The following is a 23,713-nucleotide window of genomic DNA, read 5'->3' as shown; positions in this document are numbered from 1 at the left end:
TTGGATAAAATAATTGTTTAATGACAATATTGTGATGGGTATTAAAAGGATTTAGAACATCTCAGAAACTTGAAAAAAATAATTTTTTCAGATGTACTTCATTTTTTTTTTAAGATTTTATTTATTTACCTGAGAGAAAGCAAGAGAGAAAGCAAGGCGGGGGGGCAGGGAGAATCAGACAACCCACTGAGTAAGAAGCGTGATGTGGTGCTCAATCCCGGGACCCTGAGATCATGACCTGAGCCAAAGACAGACGGTTAACCAACTGAGCCACCCAGGTGCCCCTCTAATGTACTTTAATTTCATGAGCACCCCCCTAATATTCCAGGCCTTCTTGCTTTTTTTTTTTTTAAAGATTTTATTTATTTATTTGACAGAGACAGACACAGCAAGAGAGGGAACACAAGCAGGGGGAGTGGGAGAGGGAGAAGCAAGCTTCCTGAGGAGCAGGGAGCCCAATGCGGGGCTCGATCCCTCAATCCCAGGACCCTGGGATCATGACCTGAGCCGAAGGCAGACGCTTAACGACTGAGCCACCGAGGTACCCCCTTTTGCTCTTTTTTATTAAATATTTATTTATTTTAGAGAGAGACAGAGAGTGCTCTCCCAAGCGGGTGAGAATGGGGGGTGGGGGGGGGCAGAGGGAGAGAATCTTCAGACTCCCTGCTGAGCTAGGAACCTGACATGACCCGTGAGATCATGACCTGAGCCAAAACCAAGAGTCCATGGCTTGACCGACTGAGCCACCCAGGTGCCCCCTTCTTGCTCATTTTTAAATGAAGTAAAATGAAGTGAGAATATATTTGATTTTGGTCTTTTTTCTGATTTGTTCCCGTCTCTTGATTACCAGATAAAATTTAAAATTGCAAACAATGGATTTTCATTTGCAGTTATAGAAACTTGACTACAGCAGAGCACTTAAAAGAGATTCTTTTTAAAAGGTGCTGACACTGAATCAGAAGGTGATCTCATCTCAGTAGAGGCAGCAGAATTAGACCCATTAACTTCAATTGGAATTGAACAGCCACCCTGGGAAAGCTTGTCTAAGTGAAAATGAGTATAGTCAAATTTAAGGCAAGGTGTATGAGAACATCTGAAAGTGTAATGTGATGCAAAGTATTTCAGTGTGGCCTGTTAGTCACACCTAGAAGCCTGTTTTAAAAGTCTAGACAGACAATAAAAATAGCTATCAGAGAAAATAAAGAAACATTCTAGATGCCCATGGGATTTTCCTTTAGTGGGGAAATGATTTAAACTAACCATAAATAACTTTAAGATGGTTAATTTTAGTAGAGAAGTCACATTTAAATATTTTCTTAAAATGTGGCCATATTATTCCTCAGAGCCTTATGGTTTTACCCTGCTGTAGAAAAGAAACATTAAAGACAAACAAAAAATCCCTTAAGCACCTAATTTAAAAGCTTTGGGAACATGTTATTTAAAGAGATTTCTTTTCCCAGTTTTGGAAACAAATAATTGATCTCTCATTGTACTTCTGCAAACTCAGAACTTTATGTGTATATATTGCTATTTTTTCTATTTGTTGGAAGAGGTGTTACTTACATGTAGATTATATAACCATCCACCTCTATAGGCACATATTTCTATTGATGCATGTTTCTACTGATATTTGCATCTATATATATTTGGGAGGCAATTCTTAGAAAAGGTTATGTTAAAAGGTAAACTAAGGCACCACATTTTCAGGAGTTTATTTGAGCATATGTCCCTTTGAATCAGGCAGTGCCAAACCAAAGGTTGTTAGGAGAATTCCACTGATAGTAGCAGGAGTTGGTTTTGGGGGGGTTGGTGGTGTAGGAGGATTTATATAGAAGATGAAGCAGCAAAGCAAGAAATTAACCATAGGTAAAGTAGTTGCTTATTTGGGAAAGTTGGCTGTTTGTGATTGGTTGTTCTTGATTTTCTCAGATTTGAATGCATTGATTCTGGCTTAGGTTTTGGTTTGCTTACATAGGTTACCAAGGCATTAGAACTATCTCAGTCTAATGGCCTCCCTGTTTAAATACTTCAGCAATTAGCAGACTGGAAGCAATGTTTCTGTGCCTGTAACCTCTTTCCATTTCCTGCCATGTGGGGATTAGGGCACACCTGGTTCCCCTGCAGAGTACAAGAGACTCCCTTGGCACTGATTTATTTAACTTCCTAATTTCTACTAAACACAATCATCCCCAGGATCAATGGAAGAAGGAATTTGAATCTTACAGAAGCATGAGATTGAACTGCGTGTGCTATAATGGTAGAGAGTGGAGCAAACCATTAAACTGTTGAAAGAATTTAGCCAACTCTTGATTTGGCATCTTTACCTAACTTGTTATGTTCCATACTTGTGTTTGCAAAAAATTGTCATTCCATGAAGATAAAACTCCAGAGAAAACTGAAAGAGATTAATTTGTGAGATCAGACTAGGAACATAAAACCTGCAAACCTGGAAAAGTGATTCAAGATAAATGAAAAAGTTGCTTAGAAAGTGTCTAGACAATGCAACTGCAAAAGTCAAGGTTATACTTTAAAATCAGATGCTCAGTCTGAAGAATTAAAGACACCAAAAACATATTTGGTTATGATAATAATTACAGTAGTCTCAGTGTTTTGACCAGAGATATTGCCTGTGATTTGAAGGACATTTCATGAGAAAAGCATCAGTCACTTTTATAGTATGGCAGCACCTGAAAACAAAAATATATATTGTAGCATTTTTCATATTTATCAGAAAAAATAAAAATAGACTAATGAGACTTACGTAGTTCTCTGTATAACCAGTCATCAGCCACTTTTATTTATTTATTTATTTTTGGAATTGACCAATATCTCTTAACATTGTATGTTAAAAATACAAATACAGGGAAGAGAAAAACTGATGAATTTATCTCAAAGATATTCTTATTTATATTTAAAGGAGGGAGTAAAAGCAAAAGAATTACTTTAGGAAATTATATTTATTTATGACATCCATTTTTACTTTACCATATCTAGCTATAGAGAACTCCATTAGAAATACAAATTTAAAAAAAAAAAGCTGGTTACACTGATCAGAAAAATGAATTTGTGTCAAAATCAAATCCCTATTTTTAGAATACTTTTAAAATGTTAATATTATCAAATTAGTTAATATACATGTTTTAAAAAAAGTTGATCTGTGTGACTAGTAATAAAAATAATGCCCCTTTTAACCCCTTATTTCTGCTCCCCAGAGAGAACTGCACTGACCATTGAACTCTTCTACCTCCAGATTGCTAAATAATACCTTTACACTGACATTTTGGTGGTTTTTCAATATTAGGCCTTTTCCATGGCCTCTTACTATGGAAGATAGGGGTTCTCTCCCTTGTTATACTCCCTAAATATTCTCATTTCCATCTTATTCAGATATATCACATCTGTTTTGGAAAGCTAATATTTATTGCTTATATGGTTTCTAATGGAGATGTCACATTGAATACTCTGATTGCCTCTGATTGCATTTCTTTTGTGTAATGTGTTTTTCCTTGAGTTAGCATTTATCCCCCTCATTGGCTTAATTGCTACTAACAAATTCCAAAAATGTCCCATAAAATTCCCCTCAAATATAATCAAACATGTATGGTAAACTACCATTTTTATTTTTTAACGTTTTTTATTATTTTGCATACAATAATTTCCCATAACATTTTCCAGTGTTTTATTACTATTTCGCCCCAACTTGGACCATTTGTTTTAAGGCCTGTTGAATACCCAGACTTTGTTTCTTCCAAATTTTCTTTGCCTCATTTAGTAATAATAGCCACCGTTTCTGGGTTCCTGTAGGTTGTATGAGGTTTCAGGCAAAGTACTATTTTGTGGGCTTCCTAAACAATGCCATTTAAAAATATATAGCAGAATTCATGGACCCCTTTGAATTATAGTAACTTACTGATAAAAATTTAAGATAATTAGTAGATAGAATTATTACTCTTACTCATGAAGCTTTATCACCCATTGTGTTGCTTTTGAATACTGGTTTTCAAAGACTCATAGGTTGGTATTGTGCTTTAGTTGATGACTTACAAAAACACATCTTAGGGAATGCAGGAAAATAGGAATGTTAATTAGTTTTCTTGTCATTTGAATTTATCATTCAACATGTATAGTGTAGTGTAAATGCAAAACAACACATCTTCCAACCTTATCTCCTCTTGAAGTCTAGCCAGAGCTATTTCATCCCTAAAATGTAATCTCTTACAGTGTTGACCACATCCCTGTCTTTCATCATATTGGATGGATGCTTATGGGAGATGAGACAAAGAAAATACATCCTCCTTTCAGCATGCATGGTTTAAAATCTACCTGGGAGAATACATCATCAATACAGTGATTGAGGCAAGAGAGGACATCAATTAGAAAGGCCTGTTAAAGGGGCACCTCGGTGGCTCAGTCGGTTAAGCATCTGCCTTCAGCTCAGGTCATGATCCTACATTGGGCTCCCTGCTCCACCAGGAGCCTACTTCTTCTCCCTCTCCCCCACCCCTGCTTGTGCTCTCACGCTCAGGAGACTGCTTCTCCCTTTCCCTCTGCCCCTCTACCCTGTCTCTCTCTCTCTCAAATAAGTAAAAGCTTTAAAATGAAAAAGAAAAAGAAAGAAGAAATACCCATTGATATTGTAGAGTAGTGTGGCCTTGTACCCTCAGAGGAAATAGGGTGCAGACACTCATGGAGAAATACTTGATATGTGTCACAGAGCGTGGACAAAGGGTTGGGTTAATGTCCTACATGCTAGCACCTGAAGACATACAAGGTAAATGATTCCTGATCCCACCTCTGCTGCCTGTAGGTGCTTTGACAAGAGGTGGCATCACACTTAGCACACCGACCAAATGAGAGCCAGAGTAGGGCCCACTAACGAACACAATTCTAGTCCAAAGGCCAGCCATGGACAGTTGGTAGTACAAAGTACTGAACTTACCTTGTCCCCAGTGTAAGAGTCCTGCAAAGTCCATCTGCAACAAGCTGGAATCCCAGATTAAGGAAAAATATCAAGGTGTTAGGTTTACTCATGTGTTGATTGCTTTTTCTTCTTTCTTAAAGCACGTATGTATGCTAATAAGAATGAGCTATTAAGAACAGAAAAATGAAAATGCAGAAAAAACATGGTGGATAATGGCTGCATGAAAGCATGTAGTAGGTTAGTGGATGGGATCAAGGTCAAAAGCGATGGGTTGGCCTTGATATAAGCAGAATGTCTTCCACTATAACAAAAAGGGAAGCAAAGAATATAGGAATGAGTTCTGGAATATGTTAGGACAATGAGGTAGCACTTATTTGATTGCACCTGTTTTTTCAGTGAAATATAAGAGACATCAGATGAAAGAATGTGTCGTAGGCTTTGATGTTGGGGTCTGAGGAGAAAGAAGTATACATATCCCTTTTAAAGACTATTAAGTAAAGAAAGGTGTGTTCAAGTCCTTATTATTAAATTAAATACATAGTGCTTTTAAGAATATCTTTAATTATAGTAAAAACATAGGAGGGATGGGTGATGAACCATTGAAAGTGGCATTGGTCTGGTCATTGTCATCTATCTCCTCATGTTAGTCACTTGGGAGATAATCCAAACCCTAATGAATCCCAATTTACTCATTCGTAGAAGTAGGCATCAGGCCAAATCAGTCTGTTTCTTTTAAATTCTCTTATTTTCTCAGTAAGGTTTCTGATTCTGGGTAACACTAAACTTTGTTTCAGATGATAGGGAAGATAAATTACTCAATACAAGTGTAAATGGTATGTAAGTAAAATCATAGAGAGAGGAATACATACGAAATTTTCAGATGAAAGTGAATAGACCAATAGTAACAAAGGCTTTACTATCTGGAAACTCATAGTTCCAAAGCATGGGTAAATTTATAACAAACTATTAGCCTGATGATTATTTGGCATAACGGCATGGCGTTAAAGGTAAAAATCTAGAAATAATTCCTTCTTTGCAATTGTTTTTGGTAGGCACTGTGAACATATCTTGCACTCAAAAGGGAATGAATTATTCCCTTAGTCTCCATATAAGTGCTCAATCTTTAAAAGCTTAAATCAAGAATATGCTGATATAGCACAGATTGAAATAACTCTAAGATTTATTGGCTATATCTCTGTTGCAGAATTTCAAAGCACGGCAGTGCTTATTAGAGATCACATTTATTTGTACAACTCAGAATATCACCTTTGCAAACTAGTGCCCACTTCCATAGGGCACCAGCAAACTATAAACATTAGTGCCCATTTCTTTCCAAAAACATACAGCTGTAAGATATCTAGGTCTCTATCCAAGAAGTGGTATCCAGTGTCTCATTATGGATTAATATATCTTCTTCAAAGAGAGGGATGGAATTGTTTCTAATCAAGAAAATCATTCATGTCTTCCAGACTCTGTAATATTAGCAAAAAATATCAAAAACATAAATATAAACTAAGCCTCATAGAAGGAGTAATACATATAGAGGAATAAATAAAAAATCATTTCAATATTAGCAACTGAAATACTAACATACTTCCTAAATAATATTTAGGAGATAAAAATTATTTCCTAGGGGCTCCTGGGTGGCTGAGTTGGTTAAGCGACTGCCTTCGGCTCAGGTCATGATCCTGGAGTCCTGGGATCGAGTCCCACATCAGGCTTCCTGCTCAGCAGGGAGTCTGCTTCTCCCTCTGACCCTCTTTCCCTCTCGTGTTTCCTATCTCTCATTCTCTCTCTCTCTCTCAAATAAATAAATAAAATCTTTAAAAAAAATTATTTCCTAAAGAAATAAAGTTTTATTTCTTTTTTATATATAGTAAAATATTTGCTACAGATTGACCTGAATTATTACCTTAAAATCATTGGTTGAGTTATATTATTTCACATTATATGCTCACTACAAAATTATTTTTAAGTCATTGAATAACATACAATTATGTATACAGCCTCTTCTATGCAAATGTAATTTGAAATATCAAAATATTACATATTTTATAAGTAAAGAAAAGGGTAGGAACATTGTTTGTTAATAGAATTCTTATGCTTGGAACTTGCAAGCAATATTATTTGGGAAATACATGGGTGATGATACTGTAATAGTTAATTTTGATTGCATCATACCATGCACTGATTTGTATCTGTGTAGAAACTCGTGAGGGAATTTAAATGGGAATTTAAAATGACTTACTGTGGAAGAAAGCTGATGCATTCCAGGGGAAAATGTCCTTAATAGAACATATTATATTTTTATTTGGAAAACCGTATCTGGAAATACTCAAAGCAGCCAGCTGTGAAAGCTTTCTTCAAAAGAGCAAATATGAAATTTTCTTTTCAAATGATTTGAAAGAAGGTACATTCTGAATACTTATATATCAAAGAGACCAGAAGCTTTAGAAATGTCTAAAATATACATGTTCTATAAAGTTATCCTCAGATATTTGTGTCTGAGAAAAATCAAAAGTACATATAGGGTTTTTTCAAAAGTTTGTCTTCTGTACATCTCTTTTTGATATGTAAGTTGATTTGAAAATATTTTTTGGAGATGTTCTCTAACATAGACCTGTAATTTGACTTGGAATATATATATGAAATTTTTAATATGAATAATTTTTTAAAAGCAATGACTTTTATTAAATATATTTAGGAATTACCCAGCTTTCAAATTTGTTTCTCTCTCATCAAGAATAAGACAGGGCGCCTGGGTGGCTCAGTTGGTTAAGCGACTGCCTTCGGCTCAGGTCATGATCCTGGAGTCCCGAGATCGAGTCCCACATCGGGCTCCCGGCTCAGCGGGGAGCCTGCTTCTCCCTCTGACCCTTTCCCCTCTCATCCTGTTTCTCTCTCTCTCTCAAATAAATAAATAAAATCTTTAAAAAAAAAAAAAGAATAAGACATAAATGTGAAGGTTGTATTTTTAGTAGCAGCTGCATAATCTCATTACAGATAGGTCTTTGCTTTTCCCTTTTACTTAAAATAGAACAGTTATTTTATAATATTATTTTTCTCCATATTATGAAAATATAATGATGTGGGGAACAAAGGCAAAAGAAATGTAGATAAAATTAAATTTTCTCCATCCAGAAAGTTCTCTTGTACTTGTCAATCCCTCTACCAATATAGTTATTTGGATAATGTCAAGATTAAAAGAGGACTTTGCTCAGTTTTATATCATATTGCCATAGTATAACATTACTAATAGTGATTTACAAGACAAAACTGAATAACTGCTATTCTAAAACAAGTATAATGCAAAGAATAACATGAGACAAAGCACTAAATTGTGATTTGGTGTGCGAGCTAAATGAAATATGTGGATCAAACTCCCAATTCACTATTGTATGGAAATAAATTATCCTTGTTAACTGTAGCATCATTTAGATGAGATGAGTGTATTGGGTGAAAACTTTGTTTTATATGTTTTTGTTTTGTCTTGGGATGTGTTCTTTCTGTTGACTGCATAATGGTGTGTTACATGGGCAACAGAGAGATTGAGCTCAGAGTTTTAGAATCTGATCGATACAAGCCAGCTTTGTGGATTAACTGCTAGAGGTCCATTAAACTGTTGATCAATTTGTGTTTATCAACTTTGCATTGGGTCCCCTACAAAACCACCTGAGGGCACTCTTTGTCTTGTTAATTTGTGAAACATGGTTACTTTATTACAGTGCCAATGAATGATGGCCTCTCTTTCTTGTTTAACACAAGTTTGTCCATGTCTAATCTTCAACCTCATCCTGGAAGTACTCCCACTTTTTTTAAATCTATACATTATGTAAATGTCTCTTTGTAAACAAAACCTTTACTTTGTATAACAATGAACATTTTAGGACAACTGTGACTGATAAAATTTAAAAATTAACAGGTAGGAAGAGTTTTAAACAATGGAAAACAAAGCAACAAACATTCAAAAGTCTGCTGGTTTTAACTTCCATGATGAGACTTCAAAACAGATTCTAACTCAAAGATGTTCTCTCTCAAAATTGTTAAACCTTCCCTGGAAACTCTTTCTGTGTGTGCTCAGCATTATCTGCACAACCTTCTTATAATCCTTTTCTTCCATTAGTTCCTTCCCCCAACTTTGGAAATATGCTACCATTTTTTCAGGAAAAAATAATTGCATTGCAAAACTGTTAGATCAGAAAGCAGATCTACAGAAGCTGAATTCTTAATTTGCTTTAAAGCAGAGTTAGAGATTTTAATTAAGGGTTCTTTCAAAGGTAGAGTGACAGAAATATGCAAGAGAACTCTAAATTTTGCTAGTATTTATTCTCCTTAACAACCAGATCTCCAACAACTACTTTGTGTAATTTTTTATAACTTATTTCATTAGGAAACATGGTTAATATCAGCAGGAGAGGAAAAAGAAGATTGATTTAATAACTCTTTAAAACTTTTAAAATTATATTGAGAAGTGAAAAAAAGTAGGAAGTAAACTGAGTAAGTTCTCTTTTAAAAGTCTTTTAATGGTAGACATGAAAATAGAATAAAAATTGTAATGAAATAAAGATAAATACACAGGGGACTTCAGGGGCGACTGGGTGGCTCAGTTGGTTAAATGGCTGCCTTTGGCTCAAGTGATGATCTCAGGGTGTTACAGGATTTTGTGTCCCCTTAGTGCTTGAGATTCTTGGTCATGCTGCTTCAGAGAATGAAGAGGTAGACCAGATGAAGAATGCTGGGCAGCAAAGCAAAGTTTATTGAGCAAGAATACAAAGCTCCCAGAGAGGGAAGGGGACCTGAGTGGGTTGCCTTCCTAGTTTCTAAGTTTAGGGGTTTTAATGAGCTCTTTTGCAGAGCTATCTTAAGCAATCAGGGTGTGTTGAGTCCTGCCAGTCAGGGCTTTGGTCTCATATCTATCTACCTATTACGTTAATGTCCTCTTGCTGATGGTTTTTTTTTTTTTCCTGACATCTGGGGGCTTAGGTTATAACTGACCCTTGCCCATGATATTAACAAATGCTTTTGTGGTGAATTGTCTTATTTTAGGACGTTTTGCAGAAGTCATTTCTGCAAAGGCTTCAAAGCCAAATGTCAGTGTGGTCCTGCCTAAGCTGTAAAACAGGATGTCAGTGCTATTTTATTTTTAGCTGTCCTGACTCCATAGTTTCTTGTTTGGTCCCTGGCCCTGACTACCTAACTGTCCAACTAACTCCTAACAGGGTTCCTGAAATTGAGCCCTGCAGTAGTCTCCCTGCTCAGCGGGGAGTCTGCTTCTCCATCTCCCTCTGCCCCTTCCCCCCACCGGTGCGCACATGTGCTCTCTCTCAAATAAAATCTTTAAAAATAAATAAACAGGATACTTCAAAATTACACTTCAGGAAATTTTCAAGCACTATTTAGGAGTAGAGCCATGAACTGAAATGTAAAAAGAGCCTCATCTACTTTTTTAATAGCTTCAAACTAGAATTAGGGAGTTTGGACAGAAAAAAATGAAAGAACAAAATAGCGAAAATAGAAAATAGGCAATATATAGTTTAAATATTTACAAGATATTCCAACTGTCTTTCTATTACTGACTTTTAGTTTAATCTTATTGTGATCTGAGAACGTACTTGGTATGATTTCTATTCTTTTAAATTTGTTAAAGTCCAGAATGTGGTCTGTTTGAATATCAATTAGATAAAAATTGACTTCTTTACTGAACTGAATTTAATTGACATTATAAAAAACTTGACTCAGAATAAAACACATTTTTGTCAAGCTTACATGGAACATTCACCAAATAGACTGCGTTCCAGATAGCTGGAAAATCCCCAAATGTTGAAAATTTTAAAAAATACACTTCTAAATAACCAATATGTCAAAGAAGTCTCCAGAGAAATTGAAATATTTGAACTAAATGGAAATGAAAAATAATACTTATCAAGGACACCAGGTGGCTCAGTCTGTTAAGCATCCAACTCTTGATCTCAGCTAAGGTCTTGGTCTCAGAGTCCTGACTTCAAACCCTGCATTGGGCTTCATGCTGGGTGTGGAGCCTACTTAAAAAAAATACTTACCAAAATCCATGGAATATGGTGAAAGCAGTGCTTAGATGGAAATTTATAGCACTAAATGTAAATATCTAAAATCAAAAACCTAAGCTTGTACCTTAGGAAAATAGAGAATAATTTTTTTATTATGTTATGTTAATCACCATACATTACATCATTAGTTTTTGATGTAGTGTTCCATGATTCCTTGTTTGCGTATAACACCCAGTGCTCCATGCAGTACGTGCCCTCTTTAATACCCATCACCAGGCTAACCCATCCCCCCACCCCCTTCCCCTCTAGAACCCTCAGTTTGTTTCTCAGAGTCCATAGCCTTTCATGGTTCATCTCCCCCTCCGATTTGCCCCCCTTCATTCTTCCCTTCTTGCTATCTTCTTCTTCTTCCCTTTTTTTTTTAAATGTTTAACATTGAAACATTATTTGTTTCAGAGGACAATTTTAACCTAAAAAAGCAGAAGAAAAGAAATAGTAAAAGAGCAGATGTTAATTAACAACATTGAAATTCAAGGCAAAGAGTAAATTTAAAAATCAAAAGCTTTTTTCATAAAAAGATCATTAAATTAATAAACCTTGAGCAAGGCTAATCAAGAAAAAAGAAGACACAAATCATTAGTATAAAAAAGGAAAAATGGATTAGGCCATTTCATGGAAATTCAGAGGGTAATGAATATTTGTATGCTTGCAAATTTGATAACTTAGGTAAGATTAACAAATTCCTTGAAATATACAAACTACCAAAATTCACAAAAAGAGAAATAGATAATTTTAATAAGTCTATATTCATTTTAAATATTGAATCATTAATCAAAACCTTCCAAAAAAGACATCACCAGGCCATAATGGTTTCCACTAGTAAATTATACCAAACATTAAAGGAAGAAATGATACAGATTCTTCATAATCTATTCCAGAAAATAAAAACAGAGGGATACTTAGTAATTCATTATATGATGCTCGTATTATTACCCTAGTATTAATCGTGTCAGATTGTTTGACCGTGCTGTTCAGGTCATCTATATCCTTGCTGATTTCCGGCTTGATCTATTACTTCCTTGATGTAGGAAAGATGTTGGGTTCCAGAGCCAACAGCCAAGAAAGAATTCTCAAGACATCTTTTGCCTTTGCCGGGAATGGCCAGCAATCCTTGTACTGACGGATGAAAGATTACTCCAGACTTTGCTGTGAAAGAGAGGAGAAGGTAAGGGGGTCAACGCTCAGAGATGAAGACCCTTTGCTCCTTTTTGCTCCTGCTTTTATTGGTCCTTCAGGATATCCACAAATCCTTATCACTGTTTCTCAGGCATGTGATATGTGACAAGGGGTCTTACTGGAACTAGGAGGACCTCTTTACAGGAAAGATACGATATTCTAACCTGTATGTTCTACGATTCTGCTAAACATAGCCTAAGGGACAATGCATACGTCTCTTAGATCACAGGGCGGCTGTTTGGGCTAAAAAAGCTTCAGAGAAGGCAACTCCCTGCGGCATTCCTACAGCAGAGTGGTCACACGGGCCTCGGCATTCTAAAGGCCCACGCCCTTCTCTGAAACCCTCCTCACCCCCAGAGGCCTCCCTGTTACATTTTAGCAAGCCCAGGTATTATGGCTGATTACATGCTCTACACCAACCCCAACAATCTCTGGTGCAAAAAGGTGGTTTTATTAAAGCCCAGGGACAGGACCCGTGGGCAGAAAGAGCTGCACTGGGGTCATGAGCAGTGGCCCATTATATACCTACAAGTTGCGTGGGGGTTAGGGATAGCATAAGTCTCTAAGGAGTTTTGGAAACAAGGTTTCCAGGACCTTGAGGGGCTAGCTATTGTTAAGAAAAGGTCATTTATTACTGTCTAATAAAACCTTGGTCATGAGACCCTTCATACATATATCTGTGGGTCATATGCTTGGGGGATAATTGCTAACATGTATCTTGCGGGGGTAGAGATAAAGGAAATTTCCAAAGGAATTTTTATATGTTAAAGTAGATTTACAGGATCCTGGGGATTAGCTAAGATTGACTTTTGCCCTTAGCAGAGTATTAACATCCAGGCAGCTGAGTCCCTAGAGGGATACTCTGTCTGTTTCAAGGACTTGTGAATGGGCTGAAAGTAGTAAGGAAATTTAATTTTTCTTGTGCCTTTGTTTCCCACATCATAACTGACAGAAGGATGTTAATGTCTCCAACTGTCTTGGTCAGCTTGTCTATTTCTCTTAAATTGTGAAATGTTTTCCTCATATATTTTGACATATTTAGGATATATCATTATGTAATGCTCTGCTCATCTTATCCCTGATACAATTCACCATTCTTAATGGTCAGCTTTGTCTCAAACAAATAGTTATTCCAGCTTTTTTTTTTCAGCAGTGAATATCTTTCTTCATCCCTTTACCCTAACCAGTCTGTGTCTTTATATTTAAAGTGCTCATCTTGCAGATAGCAAATTGTTGCGTCTTGTGTTTATTTACCCTGACATTCTTTGTCTTTTCATTGGTGTATTTAGACTATTTACATTTAAATTATTATTTATATATTTTGATTTAATACTTACTGTTTATAATTGTTTTTTTATACATTGCATTTATTCTAGTTTTTTTCCTCTTCTTTTTCTGACTTTGGTATGCAATTTCATTCTCTCTCCCTTCTTATCAAAATAATTATACTCCAATGTTTTAAAAAAAACTGCCTTCAAATTTACAATATACAGTTTTAGCTGATCTAAATCTATTTTCAAATAACACTATACTAATTCATGTGTATTAAGGTATTCCCAATTCCATTCTTTCATCTTGTAACATTGCTATCATATATTTTACTTAGCCCCATACTATATGCTATATTTGCCCAGTAGATTGTTACTATTATTGCTTTAAACAGTTACCTTTTAAATCAATTAACTATAAGCAAAATAACATTTTATTTTTATTATTCTTTCTCCAACCCTCTTTATTTATGTAGATCTCTCTTTATATAGAACTTTTTTTTAATGTAGAACTTCTTTCAACATCTCTTTCACAGTTGGTTTGTTGGAGAGGAATTCCCTCAGTTCTTATTTTTCTGAGAAATTATTCCTCTTTCAATTCTGAAGGATGATTTTGCTAGACAGAATTCTAGACTGGTGATGTTTTTTTCTTTCAACACTCAAAATATTTAGCTCACTCTCCTCTTCCATGCATGGTTTCTGATCTTATAAGCAGTCTGCTGCAAGCCTTACCCTTGTTCCTCTTCAGGTTAGCTGTTTTATTCTTTAGCATCTTTCAAGATTTTGTCTTCTGTTTCTCCAGTTTGAATATAATGTCTTTGAGAGTGTGTGTGTGTATATTGGCATTTTTCCTGCTTGGTGTTCTCTGGGCTTTGTAGATCTAAGGTTTGGAGTCTGTCTTTTTAACTTGTAAAAAGTTTTCAGCTATCACTACTACAAATATTTCTTCTGTTCCATTCTTTCTTTCTCTTTCTGGTATGCTAATTGTGTACTATTTTATAGTTTGCTATTTTCCATAGTTCTTGATTGTATTGTTTGTTTTTTTTATTATGTTATGTTAATCACCATACATTACATCATTAGTTTTTGATGTAGTATTCCATGATTCATTGTTTGCGTATAACACCCAGTGCTCCATTCAATACGTGCCCTCTTTAATACCCATCAACAGGCTAACCCAGCCTCCCAGCCCCCTCCCCTCTAGAACCCTCAGTTTGTTTCTCAGAGTCCATAGTCTCTCATGGTTCGTCTCCCACTCCGATTCCCCCACTTCATTTTTCCCTTCCTGCTATCTTTTGTTTTTGTTTTTGTTTTTTAAACATATAATGTATTATTTGTTTCAGAGGTACAGGTCTGTGATTCAAGAGTCTTACACAATTCACAGCGCTCACCATAGCACATACCCTCCCCAATGTCTATCACCCAGCCACCCCCTTCTTCCTACCCCCCACCACTCCAGCAACCCTCAAGTTTCTTTCCTGAGATTAAGAATTCCTCATATCAGTGAGGTCATATGATACATAACTTTCTCTGAATGACTTATTTCGCTCAGCATAATACCCTCCAGTTCCATCCATATCATTGCAAATGGCAAGATTTCATTCCTTTTGATGGCTGAATAATATTCCATTGTATATATATACCACATCTTCTTTATCCATTCATCTGTTGATGGACATCTTGGCTCTTTCCACAGTTTGGCTATTGTGGACATTGCTGCTATAAACATTGGGGTGCACATACCCCTTCAGATCCCTACATTTGTATCTTTGGGGTAAATACCCAGTAGTGCAATTGCAGGTCGTACGGTAGCTCTATTTTCAACTTTTTGAGGAACCTTCATACTGTTTTCCCGAGTGGTTGCACCAGCTTGCATTCCCACCAACAGCGTAGGAGGGTTCCCCTTTCTCAGCATCCCTGCCAACATCTGTCGTTTCCTGACTTGTTAATTTTAGCCATTCTGACTGGTGTGAGGTGGTATCTCATTGAGGTTTTGATTTGAATTTTCCTGATGCCAAGCAATGTTGAGCACTTTCTCATGTGTCTGTTGGCCATTTGGATGTCTTCTTTGGACAAATGCGTCACTCCTCCCAGGGGAGGAAGGGGAGTCTCCCCGGATCTGCCTCTTGTTGGGTCCCTGCTGGAAGAGCAGTGGCCCGACTGTGCCACGGATCATGGTTTATGGCAACCCCGAGCTGAGAACACACTCTTTGGCTCTGTCTCTGTGCCCGGCTTCCCCGCTCTCCAATACCTGGGAGCTCTGCTGCACTCATGCACCCCGGTCTTTCTGTGACCCCAAGGGTCCTGAGACCACACTGTCTCAGCGAGGGTTCCACCCCCCGAACCCCCCACTCCACCCCCCGCTTAGCCCTGGAGCGACATCCCTCAGCGGAGCAGACTTCTCAAAGTTCCGATTTTGTGCTCCGCTGCTCTATCACTTGCTGTTAGCGGCTGATGGAGGTCCCCTCCCCCAGCATCTATCTTCCTGAATGTCACCTCGGATTCACTTCTCCACATGTCCTACCTTCCATAAAGTGGTTGCTTTTCTGTTCAGAGAGTTGCTACTCTTCTTTTCTTTGATCTCCTGTTGAGTTTGTAGGTGTTCAGAATGGTTTGATCCCTATCTAGCTGAATTCCTGGGACCAGATGAAATTTAGGTCTCCTACTCGTCCGCCATCTTGCTCCTTCCCCCTATTGTTTGGTTTTTATTTTTTTCTGTTTGCGTTTCAGTTTGGGAAGAATCTGTTGGCCAGCTTCAAGCTCAGGATTCTTTACTCAGCAATTTCAAGTCTACTGATGATCCTGTTAAAGGCATTCTTCATTTCTGCTACTATAAATTTAATTTCTACAATTTCCTTTTTATTGTTTTTTAGAGTTTCCATCTCTCTGCTTATATTTTAATGTCTTTTTTCCATTAAAATCATTAATGTATGAGTTACATTATTAATGTAATTCGTATGTAATTCATATGAATTCTCTGTCTGATAATTCCAATATCTATTAAGTCTGGTTCTGATGTTTGCCTTATCTGGTCAGCCTGTTTTTTCTTGCCTTTATCATGATTTCTGACTTTTTTTAAAAATTAAAATCCAGACACATTGTATCAGATGCTAGGACCTGATGCAAATAAGTCTTTAATGTGAGGTTTCATGTTAATTTTCGGTAACAGTTATACTCTGCTTAATATTTCTTAAACTATGAACACTAGAAGCTTCATACTCCCATAGTGTCCTTGTTTTTTATCTCCTCTCATTTAGAGCTTCCCTTTGTACTGCCTCAGAGAATTTTTGTGTCTTGCAGTTCTTTCAGCCTTAATCTACCATTATTATTTTTTAAAATTATTTATTTTAGAGAGAGAGAGAAAGAGTATGAGTGGGAGGGACAGAGGGAGAGGGAGAGAGAATCTCAAGCAGACTCCATTCTGAGTGTGGAGCCTAACATGGGGCTCAGTCTCACAACCCTGAGATCACAACCTGAGATGAAACCAAGAGTTGAACACTTAACTGACTGTACCACCCAGGTGCCCCTTAATCTACTATTATTATACTCTTTATTAATCAATGTAAAAGTTATATAGAAGTCTGTATTGAAGACTGTTTTGGAAGTTTATAGTGTATATTCTTTTTATTGAAGTATAAATAACATAGAGTGTTATTATTAGTTTTATGTGTATCATATGATTCAGCAGTTCCATACATCTGTTAGTGCTCCTCACAATAAGTGGACTCTTAATCTCGTTATCTATTTCAGCCATCTCCCCACTCCACGTCCTCTCTGGCAACCACCAGTTTGTTCTCTGTATTTAAGAGTCTAGGTTTTTTTGTCTCTGTTTTTGTTTGTTCATTTGTTTTGTTTCTGAAATTCTGCAAACACTCTAGCTCCATCCATGTTGTTGCAAATGGCAAAATTTCATTCTTTTTGATGGCTGAGGGCTCTTTCTGTAGTTTGGCTATTGTTGGTGATGCTGCCATAAACATCAGGGTGCATGTGCCCCTTCATATCAGGATTTTTGTATTTCGGGAAATACCTAGTAGTATTGCTCTGTCATTTGAGGAACCCCTATACTCTTCTCCAGAGCGTTTTTACCAGTTGCATTCCCACCAACAGTGTGGGAGGGTTCCCTTTTCTCCGAATCCTTGCCAACACCTGTTGTTTCCTGTGTTAATTTTAACCATTCTGACTTGTGTGAGGTGATATCTCATTGTAGTTTTGATTTGTATTTCCCTGATGATGGGTGATATTGAGCACCTTTTCATGTGTCTGTTAGCCATCTGTATGTCTTCTTTGGAAAAATATTTATTCATGTCTTCTGTAATATCCCATTGTGTATATGTATTGCGTGTATGTGTGTGTGTGAGTGTGAGTGTGTATAGCACATTTTATTTTGCCATTCATTTATTGATGAACACCTGGGTTGCTTTTGTATCTTGGCTATTGTAAATAATGCTGCAATAAGCATAGGGGTGCATATATCTTTTCAAATTAATGTTTTTGCTTTCTTTGAGTAAATATCCAGTGGTGGAATTATTGAATCATGTGATAATTGTATTTTTTATTTTCTAAGGGACCTCCATACTGTTTCTCACAGTGGCTGCACCAGTTTGCATTCCCAACAATACACGAGGGTTCCTTTTTCTCCACATCCTCACCAACACTCTTTATTTCTTGTCTTTTTGATTCCAGCCATTCTTGATGGTTAGTGATGTTGAGCACCTTTTCATGCATCTTTTGGCCATTTGTATGTCTTTGGAAAAATGTTCATTCAGATTCTTTGCCCATCTTTAATAAGATTATTTGTTGTTTTAGTGTTGAGGCGTATAAGTTCTTTGTATATTTTGGATATTAATCCCTTATCAGATATATCAGTGGTAGGTGTCTTCTCCCATTTAGTAGGTTGCCTTGTTGTTTCATTGATGTTTTCCTTCACTGTGAAAAAGCTTTTTATTTTGGTATAGTCCCAATAATTTAATTTTACTTTCATTTCCCTTGCCTCAGGAGACCTAGCTAGAGGCTAATGTCAAAGTAATGACTTCCTGTGTTTTCTTCTAGGAGTTTTATGGTTTCAGGTCTTACATTTAGGTCTTTAATCCATTTTGAGTTTATTTTTGTTTATGGTGTAAGAAAGTGGCTCAGGTTCATTTGTTCATTCGTTCTTTCTTTTCTTTTCTTTTTTTTTTTTTTTTGGCACGTAGCTGTCTAGTTTTCCCAGATCATTTATTGAAGAGAATGTATTTTCCCCATTATATATTCTTGCCTCATTTGTTATAGATTAATTGACCATATAATTGTGGGTTTATTTTTGGGCTCTCTATTCTGTTCTGTTGATATTTGAGTCTGTTTTTGTGTCAGTATCATAATGTTTTGATTACTACAACTTTGTAGTATATCTTGAAATTTGGTACTGTAGTAATTCCAGCTTTGTTCTTCTTTTTCAAGATTGCTTTGGCTATTTGGGGTCTTTTTTGGCTCCATACATTTTAGTATTCTTTGTTGTAGTTCTGTGAAAAATGTTGTTGGTATTTTGTTAAGGATTGTATTAAATCTGTAGATTGCTTGGAGTAGTATGGGCATTTTAATAATCCAATGTTAAATGTTCTTCCAATCCATGACCATGGAATATCTTTCCATTTGTTTGTGCTATCTTCAATTTCTTTCAAAAGTATTTTTGAATATAGGTCTTTCACCTCCTTGGTTAAGTTTATTCCTAGGTATTTTATTATTTTTGGTGCAATTTTAAATGGGATTATTTTCTTAGTTTCTCTTTCTGCTACCTTTTTATTAGTGTATAGAAATGTAACAGATTTCTCTATATTGAGATTATATCTTACAACTTCACTGACTTCATTAATCAGTCTAGTAGTTTTTTGGTGGGGCACCTAAATACATAAAGCAACTAATGACAGACATAAAGGAAGAAATTAACAGTAATACAATAATACTAAGGGACTTTAACACCCATTTACATCAATAGATAGATTGCCCATACAGAAAATCAACAAGGAAACAGTGGAATTGAATGACACGCTAATGTCAGATGGACCTAACAGATGTATTCGGAACATTCCATCCAAAAGCACATTCAAGTGTACATGAAACATTCTCCAGAGTAGATCATGTGTTAGGCCACAAAATAAGTCTCAGTAGATTCAAAATGATTGAAATCATATCATTCATCTTTTCTAACCACAATGGTATGAAACTAGAAATGAACCACAGGAAAAATCTGGAAAGAACGTAAATACACAGAGGCTAAATAATTCACCACTAAAGAATCTAGGGGCACCTGAGTGGCTCAGTCAGTTAAGTGTCTCCCTTGGCTCAGATTACGATCCAGGGTCCTGGGACTGAGCCCCGCGTCAGGCTCCTTGCTCAGTGAGGAGTCTGCTTTTCCCTCTCTCTCTGAGCCTCCCCCCACTCATGCATATGCTCTCTCTCTCTCTCAAATAAATCAATAAAATCTTTTAAAAAATGAGTGACCTAACCAATAAATCAAAGAAGAAATTAAAAAATACATGGAGAGGGGGCGCCTGGGTGGCTCAGTCATTAAGCATCTGCCTTCGGCTCAGGTCATGGTCCCCGGGGTCCTGGGATTGAGCCCCGCATCGGGCTCCCTGCTTGGTGGGAAGCCTGCTTCTCCCTTTCCCACTCCCTCTGCTTGTGTTCCCTCTCTTGCTGTCTCTCTCTCTGTCAAATAAATAAAATCTTTAAAAAAAAAATAAAAAAATAATAAAAAAATAATACATGGAGAAAAGTGAAAATGAAAACACAATGGTCAAAATCTTTGGGATGCAGCAAAAGTGGTTTCAAGGGGAGGCAGTAGCCATACAGACCTACCTCAAGAAATAAGAAAAATCTCAAGTAAGCTACCTAACCTTACACCTGAAGGAGCTAGAGAACCATAGCAAAGATTAGAGCAGAAATCAGTGAAATAGAAGCTAAAAATACCCCAGTAGAACAGAACAATGAAACCAGGAGCTGGTTCTTGAAAAGATAAACAAAGTTGATAAACTTTTATACAAACACGTAAAGAAGAAAGAGAGAGGACTCAAATAAACAAAACCAGAAACGAAGGAGGAGAAATAACAACTGATACCACACAAATACAAAGGATTATAAGAATAGTATGAAAAAGTCTAGAATTGTGATGCCTTCGACTTTGCTTTTCTTTTTCAAGAGGGTCTTTTGTGGTCCCATACAAATTTTAAGATTGTTTGTTCTAGCTCTGTGAAAAATGCTGGTGGTATTTTGATAGGGATTGCATTTAATGTGTAGGTTGCTTCGGGTAGTGTAGACATTTTAACAGTATTTGTTCTTCCAGTCCATGATCGTGGAATATTTTTCCATTTCTTTCTGTTATCTTCAATTTCTTTCATAAGTGTTCTATAGTTTTCAGAGTACAGATCTTTTACCTCTTTGGTTAGGTTTATTCCTAGGTATCTTATGGTTTTTCATGCAATTGTAAATGGGATCAATTCCTTGATTTCTCTTTCTGCTGCTTTTTTATTGGTGTATAGGAATGCAATAGATTTCTGTATGTTGATTTTGTATCCTGTGACTTTACTGAATAGAAAACCCAGAAATGGACCCACAACTATATGGTCTACTAATCTTCGAGAAAGCAGGAAAGAATATCCAATGGAAAAAAGATAGTCTCTTCAGCAAATGGTGTTGGGAAAACTGGACAGCCACATGTAAAAGAATGAAACTGGACCACTTTCTTATACCATACACAAAAATAAATTCAAAATGGATGAAAGATCTAAATGTGAGATAGGAAACAATCAAAATTCTAGAAGAGAACACAGGTAGAAACCTTTTTGACATTGGCCATAACAACTTCTTACTAGATACATCTCCTGAGGCAAGAGAAACAAAAGCAGAAATAAACTATTAGGACTTCATCAATATAAAAAGCTTCTGCACAGCAAAGGAAACAATCAACAAAACTAAAAGGCAACCTTCGGAATAGAAAAAGATATTTGCAAATGACATATCTGATAAAGGGTTAGTATCCAAAATCTATAAAGAACTCATCAAACTCAGCACCCAAAAAACAAATAATCCAGTTAAGAAATGGGCAGAAGACATATCATCTGGGAAATACAAATCAAAACCACAATGAGATACTACCCCACACCTGTCAGAATGGCTAAAATTAACAACAGGAAACAACAGGTGTTGACAAGAATGCAAAGAAAAGGGAACCCTCTGACACTGTGGGTGGGAATGCAAACTGGTGCATCCACTCTGGAAAACAGTATGGAAGTTCCTCAGAAAGTTAAAAATAGAACTCTCCTATGACCCAGCAATTGCACTACTAGATATTTACCCAAAGGACACAAAAATACTGATTTGAAGGGGTATGTGCATGCCAATGTTTATGGCAGTATTATCTACAATAACAAAACTATGGAAAGAGCCCACATGTCCATCAACTGATGAATGGATAAAGAAGTGTGTGTGTGTGTGTGTGTGTGTGTATTTATATATATATAGGAATATTACTCAGCCATCAAAAAGAATGAAATCTTGCCATTTGCAATGACGTGGATGAAGCTAGAGTGTATTACGCTAAGCGAAATAAGTTAGAGAAAGACATATACCATATGATCTCAGTCATATGTGAAATTAAGAAACAAAACAGATGAAAATAGGGGTAAAAAAAGAGAGAGGCAAATCAAGAAACAGATTCTCAACTATAGAGAACAAACTGAAGATGGGTAGGGATGGGATAAATGGGTGAGGGGCACTTTTTGTGATGAGCACCGGGTGTTGTATGTAAATGATGAATCACTAAATCCTACACCTAAAACTAATATAACACTGTATGGTAATTAACTGGAATTTAAATAAAAACTTGAAACTAAAAAAAAAAAAATCTAAACAATTTATATGCACTGTGTTCTGATTTATTGTGCAAAGGATACTGAAAACAATTTTTTTGAAGCATTAAACATAGCTAATTAAATTCTTTCAGTCATCAATATCAAGAATCCAATAAAACACCACTTTATAATGCGTTAAGTGTGTAATGTACCAAAATATTTTTAACAATAAAAATAAGAACAATTATTTTTAAAATCTCTCAAAAATCTTAGACACCCATACCTTTTTTTAACTGTATAAACTTATAGATTATAATTAAATATTTTATTATTAATAAATATAAAAACAACAGTTTTAATAGGCTCTGGCATACAAGCTTGCATATTATTTGTAGTGTTTTATTGCTTACCAGAAGAGATGGCTCTGTGATCTCATTTCTGATAAACTTTACATTTTTTTCCTCTCTTGTTTTTCATGTTTGCTGTTGGTCAGAAAATGTAGGTGTTCCAATTAATGAGGGGGAGGGTGTCAAAACAAACTTGTAAATTCAATAATGCTTGAAAGATCCAGGATTTTTTAAAAATGTATATTACAATATCTTAAGATTATAGCTTTCTCATAATTTACAAAGGTCTCTAATCTATTTCTCAGAGAAAGCAACTTCAGAAAATAAATCTACTGCTAATTTTCCCTAATGACTCTCTGCCAGACTATATATAAATCAATATATTCAGTCACATCTCTTTTAGATGATCTTATAAAGCCAAAGACTTGTGGAAGATTGGACCATTATATTTTTGAGACAGTTTTAACAGTTAATTTTCATAATTCAAAGAAAGATGAATACTGAGGAGAAAAGAATAATACCAGTTTATTCGTAAATCTTTTATTTTTTTTTGTAATCTCTACAAAAAAATGTGGGGCTTAAACTCATGTTCCCAAGATCAAGAGTCACATGCTCTACTGACTGAGCCAGCCAGTCACCCCATCAGCAAATGTTTTAAACTGATTTTATATAGCTTAATTTTCACATCAATATAAAATAGTTTAACCAAAAAGGCTACAATATTCCACATAGAGATAGTGTGGATTTGAATTCAGTTAGCTATGGTTTTGTGATTTAATGGTAAAATGTACATTGCTTATGTTCTTCATTCATTTCTTTTTCTTTTTTTGTCTTCTCCATAAACAGATATTTATTGATCTTTTACTATATCTCAGATAAAGCCTGGGAATTTAAAACTGTGAATAAGGCAAAGAACTTGAAGTCTACTGATAGAGGCAAATAAATAAATGAATAATATTTAAATATATAAAAATTAGATGAAAATTTGGCCTTGCTATTAATCACGCTATGTAATAGATACTGCTAAAAGTTAACGGGAAACAGTATTTCTCCCGAGTTCGTATTGTAACATTCAAAGTCTCATAATTAT

General features: G+C 35.9%; 1 long non-coding RNA gene across 2 annotated transcripts in view; it reads left to right on the top strand.

Annotated features, from left to right (window-relative positions):
• LOC141370681 (uncharacterized) overlaps positions 1–12,166 on the top strand; it is a 136,317-nt gene extending 124,151 nt beyond the window's left edge. For both annotated transcript variants that reach the window (XR_012374938.1, XR_012374937.1), the window contains one exon: positions 12,036–12,166. This is a non-coding gene — a long non-coding RNA (uncharacterized lncRNA). The remainder of the gene's footprint in view (positions 1–12,035) is intronic.
• The last annotated feature ends 11,547 nt before the right edge of the window (positions 12,167–23,713 follow it).

This window comes from Callorhinus ursinus, unplaced genomic scaffold (assembly GCF_003265705.2).
Source record: "Callorhinus ursinus isolate GAN/ISIS: 27379988/994484 unplaced genomic scaffold, GSC_fseal_2.0 scaffold2, whole genome shotgun sequence".
NCBI lineage: Eukaryota > Metazoa > Chordata > Mammalia > Carnivora > Otariidae > Callorhinus > Callorhinus ursinus.
This window is presented reverse-complemented; position numbering and strand designations above follow the sequence as displayed.